This window comes from Vollenhovia emeryi, unplaced genomic scaffold, assembly GCF_000949405.1.
Source record: "Vollenhovia emeryi isolate VEMERY1.0 unplaced genomic scaffold, V.emery_V1.0 DF939124.1, whole genome shotgun sequence".
NCBI classification, from domain to species: Eukaryota; Metazoa; Arthropoda; class Insecta; order Hymenoptera; family Formicidae; genus Vollenhovia; species Vollenhovia emeryi.
This window is the reverse complement of record NW_011967242.1, coordinates 1,691,417-1,703,091: the sequence shown is the minus strand read 5'-3', so window position 1 is coordinate 1,703,091 and position 11,675 is coordinate 1,691,417. Positions and strand designations below refer to the sequence as shown.

Below are 11,675 nucleotides of genomic sequence, written 5' to 3'. Positions count from 1 at the left end.
AGAGAGAGAGAGAGGGGGGGGAAGGAAGATGGGGAGGATGTGCGTTCCTGCTCTCTAAACGAAACCGGGGAAAGTGCTTGTGTGCAAAAGTGTCAGTGACCCTAAAAAGTCACTCCTTTGGCATCCGTTTCCCTCGACGTTTGACGCGTCGTCAAATGGAATTGGCGAACGCGCTGTCGACGGGTTCGTAACCGATCGACCTGATCGCGTGACTCGTTAAAGTTCACCGATCGCGACACCGCGCCCGGGGAGCTTGTTCGGCGCGACACTTTTCTCGCGCATTGTCGAAGTGGCCGGGAACGTAAGGGGGCGAGTTTGCGCGACGCCCCTTCAGTACCCTTCGACCCTTAATTGTATCCGCGGCAAACGGAAACGATCTTGTTACCATATCATCAGAAATATTCGTTTGCATTTACTCGAAGAACATTGAGCGCGAGTCGTTCTTCTGGAAGACGCGACGTCTCCTGGAACGTTTGCCTTACAACATTAAATTCAGCAGACGAGGAGTAACTTGCGTTTAATAAATTTCACAATTTAACGCGGCACCAAACTCATTTCAATCGTTCTAGAATTCCACTTATAATTTTATGCGCAGTGCACTTTAGTGTAAAAGCATCAAGTTGAATTGTATACGCACAGTTTGATTTTTCTCAATTTTCGTGGCACGTAAGATTACAAACAGAATTCTTGAATACTGAATCTTGAGCTACGAGACAAATTAAAAAGATCGGTTCGTGTAAATTCAACTTATTTCTATTATTAAAGAAATACACTTGTTGTAGATGCCGGCTCTCGCGACGAGAAAATGTTATTGTTTCGGAAACAATGAAAACAATTTTGTTTTGTGTGAAAAACGAATACGCGCGGGAAGCGCATTTTAATATATGTCGTATGCAATACGGTGCTTCTAAAAGCACGGATATCTGAGGCTGGCGCGCGCGGAGATATTAAAAACGGTCTTGTTCTCAATTGCTATACCGATATCGGTATCGGTTTATAGTGCGCGGTCCACAACCGAGCAGCTTGCGGTTAAGTAAGTTACATTCTCTCTTGGAAACGGCGTATCGAATTAAAAAGAAATCTCCTTCCCGCGAGAGACCCGCTGTATCGAGAGCGGAAGCTCGTAAAGTGAGAGAAATTCCGTTAATCCGTGTTTCAGATTCCCGCCACGATATTATGTCATATTCATTGAGATAAGTAAATTATATGCAATCGTTGAACTTTTCTTGTTTCGCGAAAGCGGAAAGAAACGCTCTCTCGTTTTGTCTCGCATTTCTCAAATCTTCCGATCTCTAAATTTCAGAGACAGGAGTAAGAATTACACTTGATACGCGCAATAGAATAATTACGTAGATTTGATTGCACGCCGCGGGAATAGAATAATCCTCTTTACGTTATGCAAACGAATGTAATGCAAAGCAACGACGATAGCTCTAAAAAAAAAAATGCTTAACGCAACAGCGACACTAATCGTAGCATTCTTGATGAAAGATCTCACAATACTTTTGTATCTTCAATTTTACAATTTGATCGGTAAATTTTTATGTCCTTTAATTTTACAGTAACGACTGCGTAATTCTCTGTAGATATTTAATTTGCGAATCCATCCACGTGTTAAATCGAATTTATCTCTTCTTTATACTGAGGATAGTTCAATAAGGACCGAAGCGTATATATGCATTTGTAATTAAAATAATTTTATTGGACACTACAACCTTTCTCAGGCTCTGAGCCCCCTTTGTTATTACTTGATTTCGATAAATTAATTTCTTTGTTATTTGACGAGGTAACTTGAAATTTTCACTTTCCTACGGACTAATATAATCCTAGATAAGTGTACACCACAGAAATTGTGTGTGTGTGTGTGTGTGCTTTAACTTAAGATCATTATTACTCATCGTCGCGAAAATGGAGAGAATCGGTTTGATCGTTAAAAAAATTACGCCGAACGCGGAAGATCGTTTATAAAATCTACGCCGACGAGCGCGTAAACTCAATTGTGCTCGCTTTATATTTCGCGCAGCAATTAGCAATCTAGCCTCTCTTGACGCATGGCAATTATCAATTTACCTTCCCTCGCTGCATGGCAATTACAACCGCATTTCGCGCGGGCGCACCGGCACCCTCGGATGACTATCCCGAACGTGTTTGCTTATCGTTCGATATATCGTTCCTCTTTACGACATTCCCACAGGTACGTCCGGAAACGAGCAACACTGCGCACCGGGAAAATAAATTACGTTTTACTTGGATGCTCAGGCCGAACTGAAAACGTAGTTTTCCGCTGAATTGACTGATCGCGTCGGTTAATCCGCGCATGTGAGATAGCGAATTCATTGAACTCCGCATTGAGATACATCTATTACGAGACACGCCGGCGCACGCGGCGTAATCGCTCAATTTCTTCCTGCGAACCGCCAATTTCTTCCTGCGAACCGCGAAAACCAACCGACCGACTATTCAATCTTTGAGGCGCAAGCCGTTCTCTCGTTGAATCGTTTGTATTTTCATATTGCACTCGTAAGAAACACGGAACGATCATTTTCAGCTACTCAACAAAGCCTTTGCAATGGGAATTAATTGAAATTAATGTTACATCTTTTGTGGTAGTGCATTTTAGTAAATTTCATGGTAATGTTAAAGTAAATTTTATAATAACAGTATTTTTTAATCTATTGTGTAAGAATTTTGTGTCCATTTAATTCTACAAAATTAATTATTCAGCACGTGTGTACGTTGTAGCAATACATTTCATTAAGCAGAAAAAGGGAACGCGCGAACGCGAACTTTGAGCAACTAACAATAAAATCAGGAATTATTTTTCTCTTGTATATTTCATAAACTACACCGTACACGCGTGCGTTAAAAAAAATTATTTCATCACATTTAATCTATACTGAATAACGCGTAAGTGGTTAATTGGATTTGCCGGTGTACGAGTGAATTATAGGTTGCTTGCTTGAGGGGAGCAAAGACAAATGAATGGCCCCTCTGAATAGCACTTTAAGCGAAAGCTCGAGAGAGAATCTAATTCGAGTAACAGTTTAAAATAATCTGTAATCGACGAGCTGTACCGCGTTCGACGGGAATTCACAGCGAAAAATATGAGACGCGCAACTACGTGGCGAAGATTGGAAATTCGCAAGACCACGCCGTACGGCAAAGAAACAGGAAGCATTAAAATGCAAAACACGAAAACTCCGTGGCTCTCCTATATTTTATTGCACACCCTATAAACTGTGCATCGAGTTTCCCTAGGAATTTCAATAAAAACAGACGAGTTTAATTTCAACCGGACCAATCCAATTACAGCAACGAATTGCACGGATATCCCCTCCCCCCTTTTTTTTGTACAAAATGCGCGACTCTTGCGCAAAGCGCACCCAGAATTTTGATCCGGCTTAATGGGTACACGGCGGCATTTTTACCTTCGCGACAAACGGATAAACGATTCGGATTTAAATTTAAATTCACGCGCTCGATCGCGAACTCCATCTCGAGAGCGTTTCGACCCCGCGCAAAAGTTCGCGATGAGTTCGTGAAGAATTTTAATAAAAAAATTATGCATTCCGCGTAGTAACTTTGTCATCGTGATGGAAGCTCGCGAGTAAGCATGTCCTGAAGTGTATTTTCTCGTGCAATATCAATTTCCATAAATGCGTTTAGAGCACGTCGCACAAAGAAAGCTCTAATAAAAGATTGATATATCTAATTTTGAATATACCGTCGCTATTGTGACGTATTCGCGTGTTGACGCAAATTTTTATCACCCTCTCGGGAAGAAGCGGTTTATGATGTAACGCGTATCTTTGAGACTTTTCCAATCGAACTGACGTCACGGCGGATAAAACTGATATACTCGAGGCGCCGCCGAGTTAAACAATTGAATGGAAATACTTTAAATGCGACTCACAGCGATCTTCCTCATAATATTAGCAGCGCTGTAATTTTTAAAGACGATTTTAAAGTTGAACTGACGTTCGTGATATGACCCGATACCGTAAATAGGCTCTCAGTGTTAACTTTATTTAAGAGCTGTCGCTACTAAATTATTAATACACAAAATGTGCCGCCGTACTCTCCTTTACGCAGAGAGTTCGATTCTCTGTTCTTCCTATTCAAGGCAGACAACCTGTGCGTAAGTTCTTATTTATTAGAATAAATAAAAAGACTCTTTCCGCTAACAATCATTGCAATCGAGCCATTAGAGACAAATAAATGAGATTTGATTAATTGCGTGTTTAGAAAATAAACAATCGGTCCCACACACGTGTCAGATATATTTTTAAAATCGCCCTTTTCAATAATATACGCATTTGTAATATCAATATTTGCCGAGTAAAAATTTCAATATAACTACAGTCTGCAAAGGATACTTTCCCTAGTCTGTGTGTATGTAAACTGTATATTATATTTTCTCCTACGAGTTACCGTGAAGTATCAGCGATATAAATAAGGCCATGCTTTCCCCGAGTTCAACTTTGTCGGCAGAAATTTTATTATATATAATTTTGTTCTTCGAGAAATGTAATATCGGAAACGAATATGACAAGTCCTCCATTCTAACGATTCGAATTTTATTTCATAATATACCCATACACGCGCGTGTTTCATATATCGCTAATGTAATAAAGAAGTTGTATCCATTTCCGATATTGCATTTCCTTGATATTTATTTATAGCGCGTAATATAACGCATTTTCTTTTAATTCTCATGGAACTCTCGTTTACCAGACGCGAGTGAGTTGCGCGAGTCGAAATTCTCCGAACTTAAAAAATGTATGTGCCTTTCCTCCGCGTGAAATTAAAGAGAGAGAGAAAAAAAGAGAGCGATGTCGTTTCCATCGGCGATACATAAGTTGTAAAGGCAAGATTCCGCGTGATATCGCTCCATATCTTTTTCCTCGGCGGATGTTATCAGAATTACTAACCAGATCGCATGCGTGCGCCGCGAGATAAACGCGGCCGTGCGCGCTCGAAAGAAAGGCTTCATTTTTAATTAACTAAAATAGAAGTTCGCGCAGTAACTCAGAGCTTTTATGTAATAATGACGTGCGGCAACGCTACAATTTGCCCGCACACGCGAAAGTACATAACACGTTATTAATATTACTGACCGTTATTAGTCGGAAAGGCGGCATTAAGTTGACCTAAATAAGCATCCACAAATTGTTACCGGCATTCTCGTTATGTAGTTACACTCTTAATGAAAATTAACCGCGAGCTTTGATTTCTGTATCTTGGACTGCAAATGTGCTGAATGTCCCCCGTTGGCCGAAATTCTTGCGCACGTCCGAGGTATTATTTTGCACACGGCACAATATTTTCGTGCGATTACTCGGTGTTGATAATTGAATAACAGAGCCAGCGTTTTATCCGCGTGTACTTACGTTAATTATAAACGTAATTATTTTTCACATTGTATTTTAAAATGCACACAGTGAAAAATCGTGTGTTCCAATGTAAAAATTTTTCTGTGTTACTAAGATTTGATTCTTACTTCAGTGTAAAATTAACATAAAACGTATTTGTTGTTATTTTCGTTACACGAAAATTCGTTTTATGTGTTATATGTATGTTATTTAAAAATTGAATACTATCTTGAGTTCTTTTAACAAAACGTGTAATATCGACATTTCTTAAAAATTATTTCAACTATTCTGATTTGTAGCTATTCGTACAGTTTACCTATCCCGTCTGTTTTTATTACATTACGCTTAAAGTTGAAAGAACATAAACATAAATGTAAAAGTGTAGTGTTGAGTAATTAATTAACATTTATAATTTGTCAAAAAGTAACACGCGCCACAAATATTATTTTAACTTAAAATTTAGTGTGGACTTTTCGGGACATGTCAAAAATGTTAACATTAACATTTAATTTTTTACCGTGTACGTCGATTATAAATGTGATTATTTTTCGCATTGTATTTTAACATGCAGAAAGATGTTATTACGGATAACCCTGTCGTAAATCTGACGTGCGGTAATGATATCTATTGTATCAATGGCACAAAGTAATGAGTGTAATTTTATTAGAATACAAGAGGCGCAACGCGGCGGATTCCGTGATATTCTACGGGAATATCATGAATATCCCGTGCGCGCAGACACATGAAAAATATGAACTGAAATGAAGCAAATTCGTTACAAGAGCGCCTTAATTTTTTTATGATTTGTATAATTGAACCAAAATGAATCAGGGATGTGTGACGGGGCGAAAAGCGCGCGAGAGGGCAGAAATTTATTCCGGTTAAGAAAGGACTACTTCTTTCTCGCGAGAAAATATAATCGAAGAGAAGCATGTTTTGATAATACTCGCGTCAACTGTGTCGTGTTCTTTTATTAACGCTCCTGTATTTTTGTCGCCGTTTCCATTTCTTCGTTTCTTTGTTGCAAAATTAATTTATCACTGCGAGGGTGTAAAATAGTAAAGGACATCGTTAATACTTTGCTATCTGTAATTGCGAAAATTGATCTAATTGAGAAGAGGACGGTGAATTATTCCAGAAAATCTAATCGCTCCTACACAGTAAAAAATAAAATGTTAATGTTAACATTTTTCACATGTCCCGAAAAGTCCAGTCTAAAAAGTTGAAATAACATTCATCGCGCGTGTTGCTTTTTGACGAATAATAAATGTTAATTAATTAACACTATACTTCACATTTATGTTTATGTCCTTTTAACCACAAGTGCGATGTAATAAAAACAGACAGGATAAGTACGAATAGTTACAAATTAGAATAATTGAGATAACTTTTAAGAAATGTCGATGTTACATGGTTTGGTTGATTTTGTGAAATAATTGTGTTAAAGGAACTCAAAGTGATATTCAATTTTTAAATGATATACATGAAGTGTCAGGTTATTATATTAACATAAATATAGCACGTAAAAATGTTGCGAAAATAATAGCATATCTGTTTTATGTTAATTTTACATTGAAATAATAATCGAGTCTTGGTAACGCAAGAAAATTTTAACATTTCAACACACGATTTTTTACTGTGTAAATTATTATTTAAATATAGGATCTGATTATTCTGCATAATTGAGTTAGCCTTGAATGTGTTTACATTATTATTGTTATACATTTATATTGCATATAGATATATATAGACATATAGATAAGTCTGTGAACCGTGAAAATAAAAAAAAAATCGCACATAACATACACTTATAGAAATATACTACTGGAAATCAAAACCAGAAATAATTACTAGAAAATCACTGTACAGCGATTGCCAACGATTCAATTACTGAGCTCCTAATTATTTCTAATTATTTCAATCCTTTTCTGGTTCTTAATATTACATTTCTGCAAGGGTGGATAAGGCCCGCAGGCGTCTACTTATTTAAACCGCATTGTAAGCATAAGAAATGATGCTTCGCATAACATTTAAATTGTTAATATGAATGACTCTACAAACGGCACTACAAAATAGTTCTAGAAACGGCAAAAATTTCTATTACCGTATATCTACAAGACCGTGCATCTGCTTGAAATTTTCAAAAGAACTCTAGCGGTACATGCGTAGTGGGATCTACTTTATATTTTAGCTTCAATAGGTCCAAGGTACTTAAAAATTCATTATACTGGACGAAGGTCTTTCGAATTCATGCCACGCTAGGAATGGAAACACACACACACACACTCACACACTCACACACACTTGTTACCTACCTCGCGTTATACGTTTCCTCAAAAGGTTCACTGAAATATACTTTCTCTAATCCAACAACTTTCACGCAACGCGAAAATGTTAACTCGAATTACAGTCACGCGCCGATAAAGGATCTTAAGGCTCGTCACGCATCTTTGGTAAATTCTCTCCCGTCTTCGACGTTCACCAGGCGAACGTGAGCGCGTTTCAGCGCCTGAAAAAATGTAAATTACTCCAGCGACTCGATTCGTACGAACGATTAGCGTAGGACCAAGATTGCCGCGATAAATACAAAAATTACAATATCCAGCGAGTCGGCTCCCAGTCGGATTAGAAGTCACATTGTGCGGCGTCTACAATGACATCTTTAAGACGTAAGACTTACGTTGAATGTGAGGTCGATTATTCTCCGCGACAGGTCGCTTTCTTAAATCTTACGTCTTAAAAAATCTCATTAGACGGACCGTGTTCCTGCCCGGGTAGCAGAGTTACGCCCGCGGACGACAAAGTGACGTTTCCCGACGTCCAACATGCGTCGCCACGTCGTCGTTTACGTGACTCTGCCGCTTGGGAAGCTACATACGAGGTTTAACACTACACGGCATTTTCCTGGCACGATTCTAACTTTGTTAAAAAGAACAGCGAGCACATCAAAGTCTAGAAATAAGACGCTCAATTATTGCTAAATGCATACGCGAGGTACGGATCGATAACACTAAGGGATAACGAAGTAACGAAGTAAGAAAATTATAAAGCGAACTTCGCGCACGGTTCCTCTCGTGTACGCAGAAGTTATTAAAAATCAGGGATGCCCCTCCGCCTCGTTGGTCCATCGAAAAGAGCGGACGCCCGCGATTCGTCCAGAAGTAATTTCAAGTTCATCGCCGGTTAGTTTCAATATACGGAACGTATCGGCACTCCGGGCGCGACAGCCACCTCGGGGAATACGGAACCTATATTCCTACGGCGAACATTCGACGGGGGGCTTAATTACAGAGATGCCTGGCGAGGTCGCGAATTGAAGGGCTCCGGCGAATTAAGTTTCCAAAACGTAAGGAGGCGACGTTTCCCAATTTCTCAAGTCAGTTTCGCCCGCGTTCCGCCTCGACTCGACGTGAGCCTCGGTCACCCCCTCCCCCTCCTCCGGGCATCGGGTCGTTAATTAAAAGGTTGCGACGAATTACAAATTCCTCCGCGAAATCCCTCTCCACCCCTCACCCCCCGCGCGTTTGAGAGCAGCGGAGAACAAATTGCGTAGTCGCGCGATCGAACGTGCCCCTACGATAATGGGTCGCGCGGCAAGTGGCGAAAAATCAGTCGGCTCGAATCGGGGATCGATCTGAAGCGGGATCGCGCGATTTCCGCTCGACTCTGAATCTTCGACGCCGCGAAGGTACGTACGCCGGCCGTGCCGCAAACGTAATTATTTCTTCGTCCCGTGTACGACATCGAGACGCGAAACTTTGTCGGAAATTTACCGGTCTTCTCAGTGCCGGGGAACGTTGCACTTTCGTGAGGGACACTTTTTCCGCATCGAGACCCTAAATTGTTATAAATTTCTCTCTCTCTCTCTCGCGCGCGCGCGCCCTTCAAATCCCTGCACTTAATTTTCACGGAGATCGCTGAGCGCGCACTGTGTCGCGTTTAAATCTCCGCCTCCGATATTGCCGAGTCGTTCGCGTGCCTCCGCGTAGAAAGGAATGCGATTAATCGGAGCAATTCTCAATTAATCGGAGCCTCTGCCCCCGTCGGCGAAACCCTACGATAGAGGTATCGCGTTGCGTGAAAGTGAAACACTCAGAGCCCCCACGTATATGAGAAACGGAGCGAAGGGGGCCCAAACGAGGGACAATCTCGGGTAAGAAGAGGACGGGGGGGGGGAGGGGGAATGATTTTAGATCCCCATTCCAGCGTGCAGCAAGCAGGAGAGAATTCCACCTTTTCCCCTGCCCATTAAAGCGCAGCCACTTTGTCTACTCACTTTTGTCGCAGCGCAACACTTTCCACTTGCTACCCTCGTGCGTGGGCGGACTCTCGCGCTCCCCGTTGTTGTTTATACTGCGTGCGGGCGAGTAAAAGTTGCGACGACGCGGCGAGGGGGTAGGACGATGCGGAACGTACGGCGCGCGAAGAGATTACGGATCGAGAGGTACGGACAGACGGGAGGGAAGACGGAGACAGACGGAGACGGCGTACGCGAGGGAGAGGACGACGGTGGGAAAGAGAGAGAGAGAGAGAGAGAGAGAAGAGAGAGAGAGAGAGAGAGAGAGAGAGAGAGAGAGGACGAGTACGCGTCTCTCGCGTGGATCTCACCCTCGCCGGGACACCGGACGTGGACGCTCGGGGAGGGGGAGGTGGCGACGGCGACGGCGACGACGGCGACAGCGACGACGGCGGCGACGGCGGCGGCGACGGTGGTTCTACGCGCGTTTCACAAGTCCAGACACGGGTAAGTACGACGTATGCACGCGACGGCGGTCGGGACGATACTGCGCCCTATTGGACGGCCCTGCGCAAATATAATGGCGCCCCTCTCCTGCGGTACGTCCACCCCAACTCGACGTCGGCGTCGTGGTGCCACACCGCTAACCCCCCTCGCTCGCGATCTACCGTATGCGTCCCACCCTCGTCGGGACTGGTCCGCGTTGGTCGCCTCTTCTTCCTATCCTTTTATCTTCCGCCCTCCGTCGCCCTCGGACCATCCTTCGCGACGGCCACCCTTTAACTCCCCCGGCGCCCTCGCGGCAACCTTCCGCCGTCCCCCTCCGCCAGTCCGTCCTCACGCCCGACCTGTTCTTCCCGCTCTTCCTCATCCGCGTCCTCGTCTTTTTCTCTCGCCGCTGGTCACCGCTCGACCCTCGCGCGCGGGGGGTGCCCCGAAGAGAGGGCTCTCTTTCACAACAACAACAACGGCGAGCTTCCGGTGCGCATCGATAACCACTTCCGTTCGCGCTCCAACGGCCTCGGCTCGGTCTCGGCTCGGCTCAGCGCGACGCGAAAAGCTCTTCTTCCTCTCGCTCGCCGCTCCCGGAGAGTAGGACGACCTCCCTTCGTTTGCCCCGCGGGATAAACACCGTGGGTAATCGCGCACGGTTGCTGGAATTACGCTCGCAAGCGCGGTCGCGCACGGGATACGCGCGCGCGCGCGCGCGCGCGCTCATTAACCCTTCTCAGCATTTTTGCCGGATGAACGGATTTTAATTGCATGACTAGCTTACAGGGGCGCCCGGAATAGCCAACCCCTTTGGCTTTGGCGCGGTCCGCGTTGCAGCGTGCGGCGACGTCCTGAAAATCGCCGGCGTATATATTTTAAGGATCTTCGCCGGAGGGCGGTGGATAGTATATTTCGAGGATTCTCATCGAGCGACAGAAGCATATTTTAAGGCGTCCTCGGCGAGCGACCGCGAGGGTCTGCTCCGCTCACGTCCCAGTTACAACTTTATTGCACATATGTATATACGTGTATGCATATATTCGTTCGCCTTTTCGCGCACTATTTGATTTCCCGCAATTTCACCTCACAGAGGGATTTATATCCGCGAGCGAGAGAGCCCTTTCGCGCGGATATGTGTTAATTTGTGCTTTTTATTTAATATAACGGCGAACGTGTAACAAATGTTAAAATGTGCTCTGGCGAATTTTATAGGAGCCGCGGATAACGCGGGCACACTCGAAACGCGCGGCTGAAGCTAACGCCACACCATAGTACAACTAGTATGCCCACTCCGTCATTTGGTTTGTTTCTGCGTCGATCCTTTCTGCGCATCCACCATTATTTTGGTGGAGCCAATGAGACGGATGTTGTAGTGTGAAATCGGTGTGACGGTGCGACAGGCATAGACATAATGGGTGCTTTCCAGCAATGTACACAAGCGACCCCTGTGTAACACAGTGTGCGATCCGGTGCTTTCCAACTACGACACAAGTCAACACAATCGTACACAGCTAAAAAGCTGAGTTGGACGCTGTGTCGTCTCTCCACAATGCCAACATTCTTATATTTGCTAC

General features: G+C 43.5%; 1 protein-coding gene across 1 annotated transcript in view; it reads right to left on the bottom strand.

The window, feature by feature from the left end:
• The window catches only part of LOC105569386 (1-phosphatidylinositol 4,5-bisphosphate phosphodiesterase epsilon-1-like), a 162,016-nt gene extending 151,823 nt beyond the window's left edge, over positions 1–10,193 (bottom strand). The window contains exon 1 of the mRNA XM_012025814.1: positions 9,649–10,193. The gene's annotated coding sequence lies outside the window, so the exon portion shown is untranslated. The remainder of the gene's footprint in view (positions 1–9,648) is intronic.
• Positions 10,194–11,675: the final 1,482 nt, after the last annotated feature.